The following is a 16,582-nucleotide window of genomic DNA, read 5'->3' as shown; positions in this document are numbered from 1 at the left end:
CTAGCATTTAATTTTATAAAAATGTAAGATTTCTGTTTAACTAAAAATCACATCATACAGTTTTTTAAAAACAAGCAACAATATTGGGGAAATATTTGCCACATACAATACTGAGACGAGCTAATTTCAACAACAGATTTAACAATTCTTACTAAAGGGGCGCCTGGGTGGCTCAGTGGGTTAAAACCTCTGCCTTCGGCTCAGGTCATGATCTCAGGGTCCTGGGATCAAGCCCCACATCAGGCTCTCTGCTCAGCGGGGAGCCTGCTTCCTCCTCTCTCTCTGCCTATCTCTCTGCCTATCTCTCTGCCTACTTGTGATCTCTGTCTGTCAAATGAATAAATTAAAAACTCTTAAAAAAAATTCTTACTGGGGTGCCTGGGTGGCTCAGTGGGTTAAGCCGCTGCCTTCGGCTCAGGTCATGATCCCAGGGTCCTGGGATCGAGCCCCGCATCAGGCTCTCTGCTCAGCAGGGAGCCTGCTTCCTCCTCTCTCTCTGCCTGCCTCTCTGCCTGTTTGTGATCTCTCTCTGTCAAATAAATAAATAAAATCTTTTAAAAAAAAAAAAAAATTCTTACTAAAAAAAAGTTTGGTTAAATTGAATTTGTGAAATGTATGAGTAAACATACTACGAACTCCTGAAAACTTTTGTTTTTTAATAGCTTTACTGAGAAGTGAATAGCTTTACTGAGTGAAGTGAAGTGAATTTGGTCAGATTTGACATAGGATAAACTATGGCCACATGAAAATAATTATCTGTCCCCTCCAAAGTTTTCTTGTATCCCTATAATTTCTCTGTCCCTTGTTCCTCTTCCCCATCCTCAGTCCCCAGGCAACCAGTGATTTTCTATTAATCCCTATAGATTAGTTTGAATTTTATAATTCCATATAAATGGAGTTATACAATACATACTCTTTGTTGTCTAGCTTAAAGAAGCCAGAAGCATAAATATTTTGAGATTTATCTATGTTGTTGTATGTATCAATAATTCATTCCTTTTTAAAATCATTGATTAGTATTCCATGACACTATATATTTTTAGATGATGTCTTATATTGTTGATTGGTATTCCATTTATAGATACAACTTGTTTAGCCATTCACCTGTTGATAGTCATTTGGGTTGTTTCCAGTTTGGGACTATTACAAATAGCTGCTATGAGCATCATCTGTAAGTGTGGTATGGACATATGCCTTTATTTCTTTTGGATAAATACCTGTAGGTGGTATATCCTGATCTGTAAGGTTATCCAAAATGTATTACTCATTATAAATTAAATATAACATGTATGCCTTGATCTCCTGCATGTATATTTAAAAAATATATACGCTTTTATATGTACTTCAGCACCAATTCCACAGTTTGACTGAATTCCAAATGGCTGGCTGTTAAAATCAATATACAGTTAAAACTAAGACTGAAACAGATGATACCACTATAGAATGAACTTCTGGGTTACTACAAGAATAAGGCTGAATTTTTATTGAAAATTTAAAAATTATGGGGTTCCTGGCTGGCTCCGTCAGAGGAGCATGAAACTCTTGATCTTTGGGCCATGAGTTTGAGCCCCATCTTGGCTGTAGAGATTACTAAAAAAAGATAAATAAATAAATAAAATAAACTTTGAGGTGTCTGGGTGGCTCTTTCATGCAGTGTCTACCTTCAGCTCAGGTTGTGATCCCAGGGTCTTGGGATCAGGCCCCATGTCGGGCTCTCTGCTCAGCGAGGAATCTACTTCTCCCTCTGCCTCTGTTCCTCCTCCTCCTCCACCCCTGCTCCCTGCTCATGCTCTCTCTCAAATAAATAAACAAAATCTTTTAAAAAAATCAATCAATCAATAAACTTTAAAAATAAATAAATAAATAAAAATTCAAATATTAGTTAAATATTTAGTAGTCACATCTTTAAAGATTGCCATCATGGTTCAGGAACAGGGATTCTGCAGCGGGGTCAGTGGGTCAGCATGTCCTGTGTTCACAGCACTGCACATTTACAACAGGGAAGTCAGGTGTTCTCTTTCAACCGGCTCCTTTAATAACATCATGTGTGTGTATTCTAGAGCAGAATATAATTTAGGAAGTTGTTTTTCAGTAGCATGTTTTCTAGGAGGAACTTTGAACCTCAGATTTATAGATTGGGTAACTCTCCAGAATCTTTTTACTTCAATTATTGAAAATAGTTGACAGTCAATAGAAGTCATTTCAGCAGGATTCTGTTTATATATTTTAGCTCAATGGATTCAAAGCTATAACGCCATTGTCTTCTTGAAGTATTCCCATAGAATCTTTTTTTTTTTTTTAAATTGTGGTAAAATACACATGATATAGAATTTACTATCTTGGCCATTTGTAAGTGCACAGTTCAGTGGTGTTAAGTACTTTCACAATGTTGTGTAACCTTCACCACCATCCATCTCCAGAGCTTTTGTCATCTTGTAAAACTGAAGTCCTTGACCCATTAAACAGTAACTTCCCATCTCTGTTCCCCACAGGCCCTGACAACCACCATTCCACTTTCCATCTGTATGAATCTAACTACTCCAGGTACCTCGTAAAAGTAGACTCACACAGTATTTGCCCTTTTGTGATTGGCTTATTTCACTGAGCATCGCCTCTTCAATAAATGGTGCTGGGAAAATTGGACAGCAAAAATGGAATTGGACCATTTCCTTACACCACACATGAAAATAGACTCAAAATGAATGAAGGACCTCAATGTGCGAAAGGAATCCATCACTGAGCATCATGTCCTCAAAGTTAAACCATGGTGCCCGGCATTTTGAAGTTAGAAGAGTGAAAACAAAATGTGTTTGAAGTACCTCCTTTTCCTCTATACCTCTATATAATCTTCATTATGTCTAAATGTGTCACAGTTGTCGTTACATGTGATGTTGGAGTTTTCCTTCTCTGGACAATCTAAAATGATAACAAAGCTGACATTCTGCATTTAATTCATCTTTAGAAGATGTGAGGAATTCTCAAATAGGATTTTTTTTTCCTTGAAATAATATGGCCTAATTGGAGTTAAATAGCAAATAATCAAAATTCTTAAGAGCTGTTTTATTCACTCGCTTTATCAAACAAGTCTATAGATACTAGCCTTTTGATTCTCTCTAATCTCACTTATTGTCCTTTGTATTAATGCTTAACTTTTTATAAACATTTACAGACTCAAAAAGGACGTTTTATTCTTTCCTAAATTTCTAAAATTCTGTCTTACTTATTTGCATTATTCATTGTCAATCTATTGTCTTATTTAAACTCTGAAAATTCTCGGTGATGGCTTTTGTTTACAAACTTAACTTTTACTGCATTAATTATTAGAACACTTTATTTTTTACAGTGGTAAATACAATTTATACTTTAACTGAAAGAATTTCAACATAAAACACTTGGGGGAGATATTTCTCTCCAAATTATATTTAGAATGCCTCCTGTGTTTACAAGTGACTTCAGATATTAGCACTCAATGTCTTGCCCTGTTTGGATTGTGGGTGTTTTCATGCTGATTAGCTGTGATGATAGCTATTTAGCCTAATCAGAATTCGCAGACCTTTTCCCTAAAAGGCTGGAAATGAAATACTTTCTCGGCTTTGCAGGCCAGTTTCTGTTGCAACTATTCAACCCTGCCACCTAGTGTGAAAGCAGTCATAGACAATTATATGAAGGAATGAGTGTGGTGGATTTCAATAAAACTTTATTTACAAAACAGAAGAGAAGCCAGATTTGGCTGATAAATTGCAGACCACCCCCACCCCCCCACCCCCTGCCCCTCAATGATAAGTGATTGTGCACAAGACTCAGAGTGCCAGGACTGAAGGAGATTGGCATTTAACTGACCATTTAGTCTTCCACAGGCCTAAGCTGAAGCCAAATAGTGATGCAGGACAGTTGGAAGAAAGGCAGGTGGGGATAAGAGGCCCTGCCCCAAAAGGAAATCACCCTTAACAGGATGTTACACCACCCTGGAAGGAGCCCTCCACCCTTTCCCAAGTGATAGGCTGATAACAAAAACCTGATTGGGTGACAGATGCAGGGAGGGTTAATGAGATTAAAGCAGCCCACCAAAGAGCCCATAAAAGCCCCTAGATTTAGAAACTTTGGTGGCAACCTTCACGGGTCCCTTCCCTCTTCTGGTGTTTCGTACTATTGCCCAATAAACTTTGGCTTTGCTGCCCACCACTCCGTCTGGTCTACCTCTTCATTCTCCGAAGCGGGGTGACCAAGAACCGTAACACCGAAGGAGAAGAAATCCTGTAACAGTGGCGGGATTTGGCAGAACATTTAGGCCAAACTGATGTACAGAGCTTCTAGAATATATACCAGTATGAGCAAAAATAAATAATAGGCAGTCTTGGTTCCCTCTGGAGAGGAGATTGGGGTAGATAGACTTTCTTTTCTTTTTCCATCCTTGTTTACTCTATGAATTTTATATCATCTGCATTTTACTGCTTTAAAACAAGTCAAAGAACATCTCCTCACTAAATGACTTGGGGTACACAGAATGGGAGAGTTTGATGTTTTTGTATCAAATCCTTGCTGTTGTGGTATTTTCTTTTTAACTGAAAGGTTAAAATTAGCAGACCTCCTGAAATTCCCTGATGCTGATAATATGTGGCAACTCTTACTTAGGATAATATGATTTAGTCTGTTTTCTGGCACACTGCCAGCACTGCAGACTCAACCTCGGGGTGGGGGTTGGAAGAGTGGGGGTTATCAAAAGGTACAAACTTCCGGTTATAAAATAACTAAGTCATGGGGTTGACTATGGTGAATGATACTCCATTGCATATTTGAAAGTTGCCAAGAGAGTAGATCTTAAGGGTCCTCATCACAAGAACAAAAAAAAGTGTACCTTTGTATGATGACAGACGCTAATTAGACTTACTGTGTCCATCATTTCACAAGGTGTACAATATACAAATCTCAAATCATTATGTTGTACACCTGAAACTAATACAGTGTTACATGTCAAGTATACCTCAATAAAAAAGTAAAATAGAATTTAAAAAATCATAAAGTAAAAAAGAAAATCAACCTGGAATTCCAGTCCATGTGTTCAGAAGAGTGTAAGAAGCACAAATAAGGAACATATTGGACTAAATAAGATCGGAAGGTGAAACAGTTTATTTGGTTCCTTGATTATGTTTTTAGTCGTCTCTTAACACAGTGATCATATTATTAACATTTTTTTAACCTAAAGTTATTTTATAATTCTTGATAATTCTGTGCTATAAATCAGGATATTTATCAACAAACCTTGGAGAAATATATTAATGACTGAAGTGTCTTGAATACTTGTAATGAGCCAGACATTATGATAAGTGCTTACCATGTATTATAATAAATGCTCATAACATCCCTCTGAAGTGGGTGCTAATGTTATCCTCATTTTACAGATGATCAAAAATTAGGCTTAAGGAGGTTAACAATTTTGTGCAAAACATAACAGCTAATAAGTTCAACTAATAAGCTGGTAAGCACTGAGATTTGAACCTGCACAGCCTGAGTAGAGTCCTTCTTACTCTCAGTATTTGACCTGATGAGGGAGAGGATGGAGTGGATAATTCAGGAAGCCTTTTAGATTGGCTGTGGAATGCACTCGGTGACCTCCCAGAGTAGAAGGGGTGAGAACAGTTACAAGGGGCCCCAGAGTCCCCTCCCTAAATGTTATTGACCGAGGACATTGACTACAGCTGGCATTCCATTTCTGACCAAATGTCATTTGGGCTCTAGGGAAAAACAGTACTTTTCATAGCATACTTAAAACTTGTTCAGGTTTTACAATTTATTGGTGTTAGTGGACCTGCTCACTGAAAAATGCTTGTAATAAAAAGAAATCAACATCACTGGTTCAATTCCTCCTTGAACCTAAAGGTTTTAATGCAGTGAAAACACTGCAGGGTTTCTCAAGATGCTTTGGAATGCCCATAAAGACAAACTCAGAAGCAGACTGAACTTGGGTGAGGGCCAAATGTGACAACAGAAAAGAAACAACAGGCAAGATCAGAAGGAAGTGATGAGTGCCGAAGCCAAGGCCAGAGGAGCCAGAAGATTATCTGCAGAGCATGAAGCAATGTGTGCCACTCGCATATGTGGCTGTAAAGAGGAAATAATGTAAACATTTTAACAAGGAGGCTCCCTCAAATCCTTGAAAGCCTGTGTTTACCCTCTGAATGACCGAAGCCCATATAAAGATAATATTCACAACCAAGTCAGTACTTTGCTGCAAACCAGGGCTGTGTGAGATAAGTCCGCCAAGGAGATGGGAAGGTCAAGGTCATGTGGATCGTGATGGCCCAGCAGGCTGTTACTGTTGTGCTTGAATGTTACTCTGTTTTTACTTTTTCTTCTTTTTTGCTGAAGTCTGGCTTTATAACTGAAAACAGAACACTGAAACTTATAAATGCTTTACAAATTTTATTTCTATTTTTCTTGTCTAAGCTCCAGTTCCTTCAGAGCCTGGCGACTCTATGGTCATCTAATTAATCTGAAAATCCAGCATAATTGGTCTGTGAATGGTGTCATGTATGAAAGTGTAAACACCACACTCCCCAGAGTTTAAATTCACTGGAGTGCTTAACCACTATGCTTTAATGTCCCGGCTGTTAAATGAAATAACACAGATCCAGATTACCCAGTGCCCACCAATAATAAAAGTACACTGCGAACCCCACAGTGACTGGGGTTCACTGTGGAAACGTAGGGCGCTGGATGTAGTTCAGTGGCTTCTACACCCACTTTACATCAGGATCTCCAGAGGTTTCCTATGAAGCATATTCCTGGGCTGTTTGTTGAGAGATTCTGATTGGAGGGGTCAGAACAAGATACTGTTTTAACACCGCCCCCCCCGCCCCCGCCCTTGTGCTTCTGAGGTTTGGGACAGGGTTTTGAGAATTGGTGTTAGCAAATGATCTTCACAACCTCTGCCCCTATTTTTATCACCCAGGCCTTACCTTGCCTCATGCCCCTGCCCCAAGGCCCTTCCTTCTGGAGTCTTGTAGTTGTTTTTCTTCTGGTCTTCTGCTCAATCTAGGCCTTCTTCCCTGTCACACTGGCATGTCCTCCAACTTCACAACTACCAAATACACTCCCTCCTGTCCTTAAAAAGTATTTTTACAGAACACCATTGGTATAAATTGGGCAAAAACTTTAAATGGAAGGGTTATAAGGATACCAGTAGAAAACTTCCAGAGTGCTTAAAATATGCCTTTTGGAAGGAATATTAAAAGTTAAACAAGAAGAAGTGATAATAATAAAAAAATAAAAGTTACAGAGGAAGGTCGCTTTGTATATAAAGAGCCTCCACTTAATCCAAAAGATCTAACTACCAGTTGAGAGAGGACACAGGGTCAGAGTTATAACATCATGGGGTGAAATCATCAAAATCTAGACAGGAGAGAGCTCTAGAGTTTGCTAGTCTGAATGTGGTCTGTGGCCCAGTGGCATCAGCCTCAGGAGCTTACTAGAAATGCGATCTTGGGCTCCCTGACTGATCTTTTTTTTGTTTTTTTTTTTTAATATTTTAAAAAGATTTTATTTATTTGACAGACAGAGATCACAAGCAGGCAGAGAGACAGGCAGAGAGAGAGGAGGAAGCAGCCTCCCCGCTGAGCAGGGAGCCCGATGTGGGGATCGATCCCAGGACCCTGGGATCATGACCTGAGCCGAAGGCAGAGGCTTTAACCCACTGAGCCACCCAGGTGCCCCTAAAGCAGAATCTACTTTCAAAATGAGATCTCAGATTGATTTGTATGTAGTTTAAAAGTTTGAAAAGTATACTGTACTGAACGAGACACTCAGTATCTTCAACAAATAAATTGTGAGGGGAAAAAAGAGAGAAGGAAATGTATAGATTAAAAGAGATTAAGGGATCTATTCAACAAGATGCAATGTGGGGGTTTGTTTGGATCCTGATCTGAACAAACTAGCTGTAAAAAAAAATTTTTTTGAGATGCTTTCCCTTTTTTTTTTTTTCAGGTTTTTAATTTGAATTCCAGTATAGTAAACATAGTGTTATATTAGTTTTAGGTGTACAATATAGTGATTCAACAGTTCTATACAAACTCTGTGCTCATCATGATAAGTGCACTCTTAATTCCTTCCAATCACCTATTTCACCCATCCCCCTGCCATAACCATCAGTTTGTTCTCTACAGTTAAGAGTCTGTTTCTTTATTTCTTTCTTTTTTTCCTTTGCTCATTTGTTTTGTTTCTTAAATTCTCCATATGAGTGAAAGGATATGGTATTTATCTTTCTCTAACTGACTTATTTCACTTAGCATTATATACTCTCTAGCTCCATCTATCTTGTTGCAAATGGCAAGATTTCAGTCTTTTTTATGGCTGAATCATATTCCAATATATATATATATATATATATATATATATATATATATATATTCCATTGTATACCTTCTTTATCCATTCATATATCAAAGGACACTTGGGCTGATTCTGTAGTTTAGCTATTATAAATAATGCTTGCAATGTAATTTTAACACTAAGTACCTTTTTAGGGTCTTTAGGTACTTAACACTAAGTATCTTTTTAGGTCAAATAACAGTGTAAAGCTCTAATCTCTCACAAGACTGGCCTCCGTTCAGACACCAGCCCTTGGGGCCCACTATAACCAGAAACATAAAACAAATGAAATTCTATAGAGAGTAGTTCAGTGTAGCCAAAGTGGTGTATTACAAGGCCTCCACACCAATTAATAAGTGCCTGGAAATAATTATTTAAGGGCCAAACAACTGCATAAAGAAAGCCTAGACACATATGGCAAACCCAGCCCACACAGGAAACATATTTGCTTTGTCATGAATTATTCCTTCTTCCCTCCAGTATAAGAGCATGAGATCTCCCATCAATTCTCTCTGATCTGGATTCCATCTTTTTATGCTCTCCCAAGGATCATGCTTCATCAATTAACCTCACAAAAATGTTCTCACTAAGAGCACCCGTTACTTCTCTATTGTCAAGTCCAATGGACACCTGTTCTATTTCATTGATGCAAGAGACTTTGTTTCTTCTTTCTTGAGACTCTTTGCTCTTAGCTTCCACCACTTCTCTTGCATTACTTAGATGCTTTCCAGAGTGAATGTGGCCCAGATGGCCATCAAGCACCTACCATTCAAAAAAGTTCAACACTTAACTCATCATCTTCTTCTTAGAACTCTTTCTTCCTGAACTCTCCGCCTCTCACTATTGTACCCACCCAGCTACTCAAGCCAGGAAGTGGATGACCCTAGATTCCTCCCCACTCCCATAGATGTGTCCTACATTGGTTCCTTTAGGACTTCTACAACAATCACCAGGAGCTGCGGGTGTCCCACAAAATCAGGCTACTGTGGTAACTACTTGCACTTTCTCCCTTCATGCTCTGCCCCTCCTGGGCTTAGTTCCCTCCTCTTGGTTAAGTTTGAACTACTTTCTTACTTAGTCTTTGATCTCACATATATATGTTTTGATGCTGTCTGGTCACTTCTCCTAAACTCCTTTCAGTTCAGCCTGTAGTGATATCCTAACCCCTTGTTGTCAAGGAAGGAAAATCAGAGTTGTCCATACTATGGGTTTCATCTCTTTTCTTGCCTTTTCTGGCAACTGCTGCCTCACTTTACCATCTCATCCCTTCTCTGCCGAAATGCTGCAGAGGCCATTTACCTGGTCTCCTACCTCTAATGTTTCTACCCCGATACATTCTCTCTGCTGCCTTCAGTTATCATTATAAAACACAAATCTTATTAAACCATGTGATTCTCCAGCTTCGGATCTACTCAAATGCCTTAGTTTGACATTTAAAGCCCTTTCAGGCACCTGGGTAGCTCAGTTGGTTAAGCTCAGTTGATTAAGCCACTCTGGCTCAGGTCAAGATCCCAGAGTCCCACAATAGGCTTCTGTCTCTGCAGAGAGTCTGCTTCTCCCTCTAACCTTCTTCCCTCTCATGCTCTCTCTTACTCTCTCTCTTCCTATCTCAAATAAATAAATAAATAAATAAATAAATAAATAAATAAAATCTTTAAAGCCCTTCATCTTTCCTTGATACTTCTGTCCTGTCTCATATCTTATGTTTTCAATATGCTGGCAACTTGTAGTTCCTCATGAACCATGGTCATTTCTCATTTTATATACTTTTACCTCTTTCTGAAATGCCCCACATTCTTCCCCACACCTGCTCTCTTGCCAGCAGTCAGCAACAGCACACACACCCGTCACCACCCTCCACATGGCCTGCTGGCACCCTCTCACATGCCCTTCCAGCCTCAACTTGATCATTTCTTTTATCAGCACAAACCTAGGCTGGTTTGAATGCTCATGGAAGAGGCCCCTATGTTACCCTAGCTTAGGTTACATAAACACTAGATGATCAAAATCCTATACATTTAAAAAGAAGAGTTTATTTACTTATTTGAGGCGGGGAGGGACAGAGGGAGAGAGAGAGAATCTCAAGCAGACTCCACACTGGTTGAGGAGCCCGACGCGGGGCTCCATCTCACAACCCTGAGATCATGACCTGAGCTGAAATCAAGAGTTGGACGCTTAAGTGACTGAGCCACCCAGGGGCCCCTAATCATATACCCCACTAGATTGGGAACTTTTTCTAGTCCTACATCTCTAGAGCCTAACACAGCTTTTGGCCTATGGTAGGTTTTTCATACACATTTATTAAATGAATAACTAAGTAACCTAATAAGGTAAGCTACATGAGATATATGGCATCTACGTTCCATCCTTTGACCAGTCTCTTTGTTCTGGGCTGTGTGCAAGGAGGGAGAAGCGATCATGCTGGAGAATCTGAAAGGAACTGGAGAAAGCCCTGGATGCATATTCAGGAAAAGTAGATGAGTGCCCATCTTGGCGGCAAGAAGTGAAGCAAGATGACATAACCAAAGGGTTATATGCAACTGGACATTCCACTTGCCTGGATGCCTGAGGAGCGGGGAGGAAAGAGGGTCTCCACATACTGCTTCTTCAGTATCTTCTAATTCATTCATGTTCTTAATTCCCCACTGCTCTAGCCTTATTTAGGTCGGGTCCTTCCAAGAATATGGAGCTTTCAGCAACAGGAGCAGAAAGGTGTCATCCAGGCTCAACCAATATAGACACCAAAGTCCTCAACGTCTTTTCCATAGTACTGTTATCAGGAGCCCCCCAAACTCATGGTATTCAAGAGTGTTTTGCCACGTGGTAACATATTTTTGGCAGATCTTAACCATTTCTGTAGTAAAACAATCGTGTTTTACTATTTGCTAAACATGCCACATTAATCCCTCTTTCATCTGAGGTAACAAGCAGGATTTTATCCCTTTTGTGCAAAAGGAAGAAGTGCTTTAGGGGACGACTATTAGATTGACCCTGCATTATAGAATATATTCTCTTGTTGATTATCAGAGTTTTAATTTTTAATGGGAAATGCAAGCATGAATTCCAAATTCTCAAAAAAGTATTTACAGTGAAATTAAGTCTCCCTCTCATCCTTGGCCCGTGGCTACCCAAGTCCCTCCTCAACGGCAACCATCTTCTTGTACGTCTTTCCAAAGACATTTGATGCATTTATGTTTACATGATTACACGTGTGTGTACCCACAGATCCATTCTGAATATGAATATGATTTCTCAATGTGGTATGAACTCTATCTGGACTCCACTTTAAATCGAGGCCACAGATTTCCATATCGGCTTGCCACTCCTGGCCTCTATGACACAATGAAGCATGAAGGTTGGGGAAATGCACTGGACCTCTGCCTCTTCCACCCTGACCACCACTCCCCCACAGGTCATGGTCAGTCTGTTGGTCAGAGGTAACTGCCACTGGTCAGAGGTAACCCATTCTGCTGCCTACTTCCAATTTAGCCCAGATGCAAAGAAAGTAGGGTGACCTCTTTGTATTGTCTAAATCAAACATGTCTTTTCAAATAAAAGAAAAATGTGCCACAGAAGACTTTAAAAATGAGGTCTGTTTTGAAATACTCAAGTCAAGTAGCAAAGTGGTGAAGGTGACAGGCATCTGGAACACAGGTGGAAAAAGAAACAAAAATCCACCACAAAAACCATATGCACGCATACAAAGATGGATATATACTGAAGAGATAAGCAAAGATACTAACATTTTCAAGCTCCACAATTGTGGAGGGATAGAAGTGCTTGTTTTTTGTCTCTTTGAAATGCTTTGGTCTGTTTCCACTTTGTATAAATTTGATTGCATCCATTTCCCCTCCATTTCACTTTATTCACTCAGTTCTTGGTCAGTCCTGCCAATTTGAAGGGCCAGCCTGGATTTGCACATCTTTCCAGTGTGATCATCTCAGACCGGTGACGGGTTTTTCTTCACCCACTTTCTAGGTAGTACACAATGGATTTGCTTCACATCAACCAGTCAACTACGAGTCATGGATCTCCCACTCTGCATGGCAAGGCTGTTTAAGGGAGGTTCCTGCTCTGGTTGGGTTGATGTTACAGAAGAGGTTGGGGCTCTTCTTTTATCAGGGAAATAGCCAGACTCGCAAACAGGGTATGTGTGTGTGGGGGGGAGTTCCATGAATGTGATATAGTTTAAGAAGGATTCTACAAAAAAACTCCCAGGTTCTCTTAGAGACCTGAAATGAGGGTAGGGTGAGAGATTGAGATACAAATCTTTTTTCTTGGGAAGTTTCTAAAAATCACCAATTAAAATCTACCATTACAATTGTTCTCTGAGACTGCTCTGTTTATTCCCATGGATGCAGGCATTGTTCCCTGTTTGTGTCTCTGTTACCAGATTCTTCTCTCTGTATATCCTTTCAAGGCCCTTTCAAGGGCCCCAAAGGTGTAAAAACTCAGTGTGGGGAAAAGTGAGAGGGAGAGTGCTGAGCTCAGGAGCAATGTAAAAACAATGGGGAAAAGCTCTTGGGTTGGACACAGCAGCCAGTTCTGCCCAATAAACTGGGTGAGGGGGAGGAGGCCATGGGAAGCTAGGGAGAGCCCGGAGTAGGAGGCTAGTTCTGCCCACAATTGCCTATGATGTCTCCAGGAAGATTGGAGGGATCAGAGGCCTTAATCTTCCGACCTGAGAAGTGGGAGCTTCTCTCCAGATGCCTTTCCGCAAGCAGACCCACCTTCAGTGTTTATAACCTGGTAGGGACCTAACATAGAAAATATGTTGAATTTCTTTAACTCCAAAATAAGAAGGAAATCTTGAATATTTTCCATATATTCAACTTTTTAAATTAAGGTCTTAAACCTTGTTTTAGAGAGAGAAAGAGAGCACACAAGCAGGCAGAGGGAGACAGAGAAGCAGGATCCCCGCTAAGTGGGGAGCCTGAGGTAGGGCTTGATTCCAGGCCCTTGAGATCATGACTTGAGCTGAAAGCAGCCACTTAACTGACTGAGCCACCTGTTTGCCTGAGCTCTTAGTTACCATTGTTTCCTGGTTTGAAAGCAAACAATGGGAGTGCTGGGAAAATAAGCATCATTGTTAGAACATTTTATAAAAACCATCTTTGACCTCTTTGGTGAGCTGTTAGGCCATCAGCTGTAGTCCCAGCACAGCCACAGAGAACAGCTGTGTTTGGGGTTCTGGGAAAGGGAGAGAACTAACCTTTATTACAGGCATCCAGAGAGCTAAGCTGTCAGATACTTCCAGAAAGTAGGTTCAGAATCTCTATGTTATTCACAGCACTCAGACATAATGTCCACTTCAGTAATTAAGAACCGAATAAATAGGTCACACATAAGAAGATAACTTGAGAAAAAGTACAATGAGCATAACCTCCTAACATGAGCCATTGTTAATTTCCATTCAGATTATTACAAAACGTGAATCAAGTATTCACATTCAGTTTTGCTGTGCTGGTTAGCAACGTCCATGAGGAAATATGCTTCGTCATCATGTTCATTCAGAATGGGTGTCTGAAAGGCAGGATTGTACACTGGGAGCAAAATCAATTGCAGCATAAGCGAGACCAATAAAAGATTAGGCTGCCTTCCTGCAAGACCTGTTGAAACAATATTTATTCTTACACATACCCGTTCATACACACCCCACAACATACTCCTGGTATCCTTCTGCCAAAACACTTCAGATCTGTTAATTTCATTTTTGGTTCTGACGGTATTTTCTTTTCTTTCTTTTTTTTTTTTTTTTTTAAGATTTTATTTATTTATTCGACAGAGAGAGAGACAGAGAGAGAGAGAGAGAAAGGGAACACAAGCAGGGGGAGTTGGAGAGGAAGAAGCAGGCTTCCCGCTTATCGGGGAGCCTGATGCTGGGCCAGGACCATGGGATCGTGACCTGAGAGCCAAAGGCTGACACTTAACGACTGAGCCACCCAGGTGCCCCTCTGATGGTATTTCTAAGAGGTTGAGGCAGGGAACACTAAGAAGCTGTCTTGTGGTCATTTGTGTTGGGGCTGATCTTATTTAATAAGCTTAGCTGTGTGACTTAATAGAGTATATTATATAGAACTACTAATAGAAATGGCTCTCAACATTCTTCAAGTAGTAGTAATATTCATCCATAGAACATGATTTTACAAAGTATTTTCATACCCATCCACTGGCCCTGTGCCTTGGTCTTCTCATCTCTAAAACAGAAGTGATAATGATAATACTGACTTGCACAAGACGACCCTGTCAATAAATGGAGGTCTCCGGGCTTATGAGAGCAAAGGCCATAATCTTACTTCCATCAAAATTCCTTACTTCAGTGTGAAAATAACGAGAGCGTTGCTGAGGTCTTGGCATCTTCCAGACAGTCAATAAGTATTTGTAAGTGAATGAATGATTGATTCATTGATTGAATGGATGAGTGAACGAATGATACAACGTTGTAAAAAGGGGTCTGAGAGATTGCTCCCTGAATTTTGGGGTTCACAAAATAGTATGAATTTCACTGCAATAGACTTTTAAAATTGATTCTTTCCCTTTAAGAAGCAATTTTGATAATGTCACAGCATTGTTGGGACTAATATTCTACATATTTATCCTTTTGCTTTATCACTCAAGTTCATTAAGGACTGTTACGACTGTACCAAGAATAATAGTGCCATCTAGTGACACTTCTGATTATTGTCTCTAAAATTGTATATAACAAAAGGTGATGTATGCAATCTGTGATCCTCAGCATTTTTCTGTTCAAGAACTTTTCTCAGAATTTCAATATGTGATAAATTTTCACATTCTCATTCATATTTCCCCATGATATATTCACAGAGCCTATTCATACAAGATTTTTCAGTAGTTTATGTTTGTATTTCAAAGACTGTTTCTTTTAAGATTTACTGGTTTTGAATGGCAACACTGATACAATTATTTTTCAGGATAAATAATATTATATATAGATAATAAAACATCCTGTTTTCAAAAACATTAAAATTTTTTTAGAAGATTATATTTATTTATTTGACAGACAGAGATCACAAGTAGGCAGAGAGGCAGGCAGAGAGAGGGGTCAGCAAGCTCCCTGCTGAGCAGAGATCCCAAGATGCTGGGCTCAATCCCAGAACCCTGAGATCATGACCTGAGCAGAAGGCAGAGGCTTAACCCAATGAGCCTCCTAGGTGCCCCTAAAATATTTTTTAAAAAGTCAATTTATAGTCAAGGAAATTTATTCACTATTTATTCACATATGGATTGCTGAATTTTAAAAATTTAGTTCTATGCAATTATTTTATTAGAAAAGATAATCCATTAGATGTATAATTAAATATAATTTTTTATAAATATTAATGGTTTTCATATATATGATATAGAGTATACATAAATTTACAAATTAGAAAAAACTTTGGTTAGGCTACAGATATTATTTAATTAGGAAACTACAGGTTCAATGAGAAGCCCTGTAGCTCTTAAAAAGCTTGAAAGCTAGTCTTGGTTCAGATACTGTCTAGTTATATCAAGCTGAGCAAGTCAGGGAAAGTCTGCAACTCAGTATTCTCAACTGTAAAATGGGTTAACAATACCTACCTTATCCACCTGCCAGAGTTTTGGAACTTCTTTCTGATGGTAAGAAACTAATAGTGTTATTTCCAATAATCATTTTCCTGGGAGGGCAGGTTCTGGAACTAGACTGGCTGAACTCAAGGTACAGCTGCATTGCCTCCCAGCTGTGTAACCTTGTAAGTCACCTCTCTGCTCCTCAGTGCTTCATTTGTAGAACAGGTGTAATAAAAATACCCACCTCAAAGGGCGGTGGGGTAACACGCTTAGTACATAGTAAATATTCAGTAGTACAGTTTTAACTATGAGATTGAACCACACATCCCAGTGTGATACCCAAAAGATGAACTGTCAACTTGAGATCATCACTATGTGGTTCTCAAAAAAGGGAAAGCTACTAGAGTTTTCACCATCATCACCAGCACTTACTGAACACCAGAAAGGAACATGGTCCTAACTCAGGTGCCTTACAGTACTGGATCCCGCAACTCTCTTTAGAGATCCTATAGTCAAAACAGAAGGGGATAGGTCAGGTCAACGTAAGATATAAGAAACAACTGCATTTTTTATAATCTTGAAAATTTCTTCCCTTCCAGTCTTTTAAATCTGCCCTTAAGCGGAGCAACAGAATAAATCAAACTGATAGCAGCTGGAAGCATGTCCGACA

The sequence above is a fragment of the Mustela nivalis genome (genome assembly GCF_964662115.1).
Source record: "Mustela nivalis genome assembly, chromosome: 14".
NCBI lineage: Eukaryota > Metazoa > Chordata > Mammalia > Carnivora > Mustelidae > Mustela > Mustela nivalis.
Note: the sequence above shows the minus strand (reverse complement) of the source record.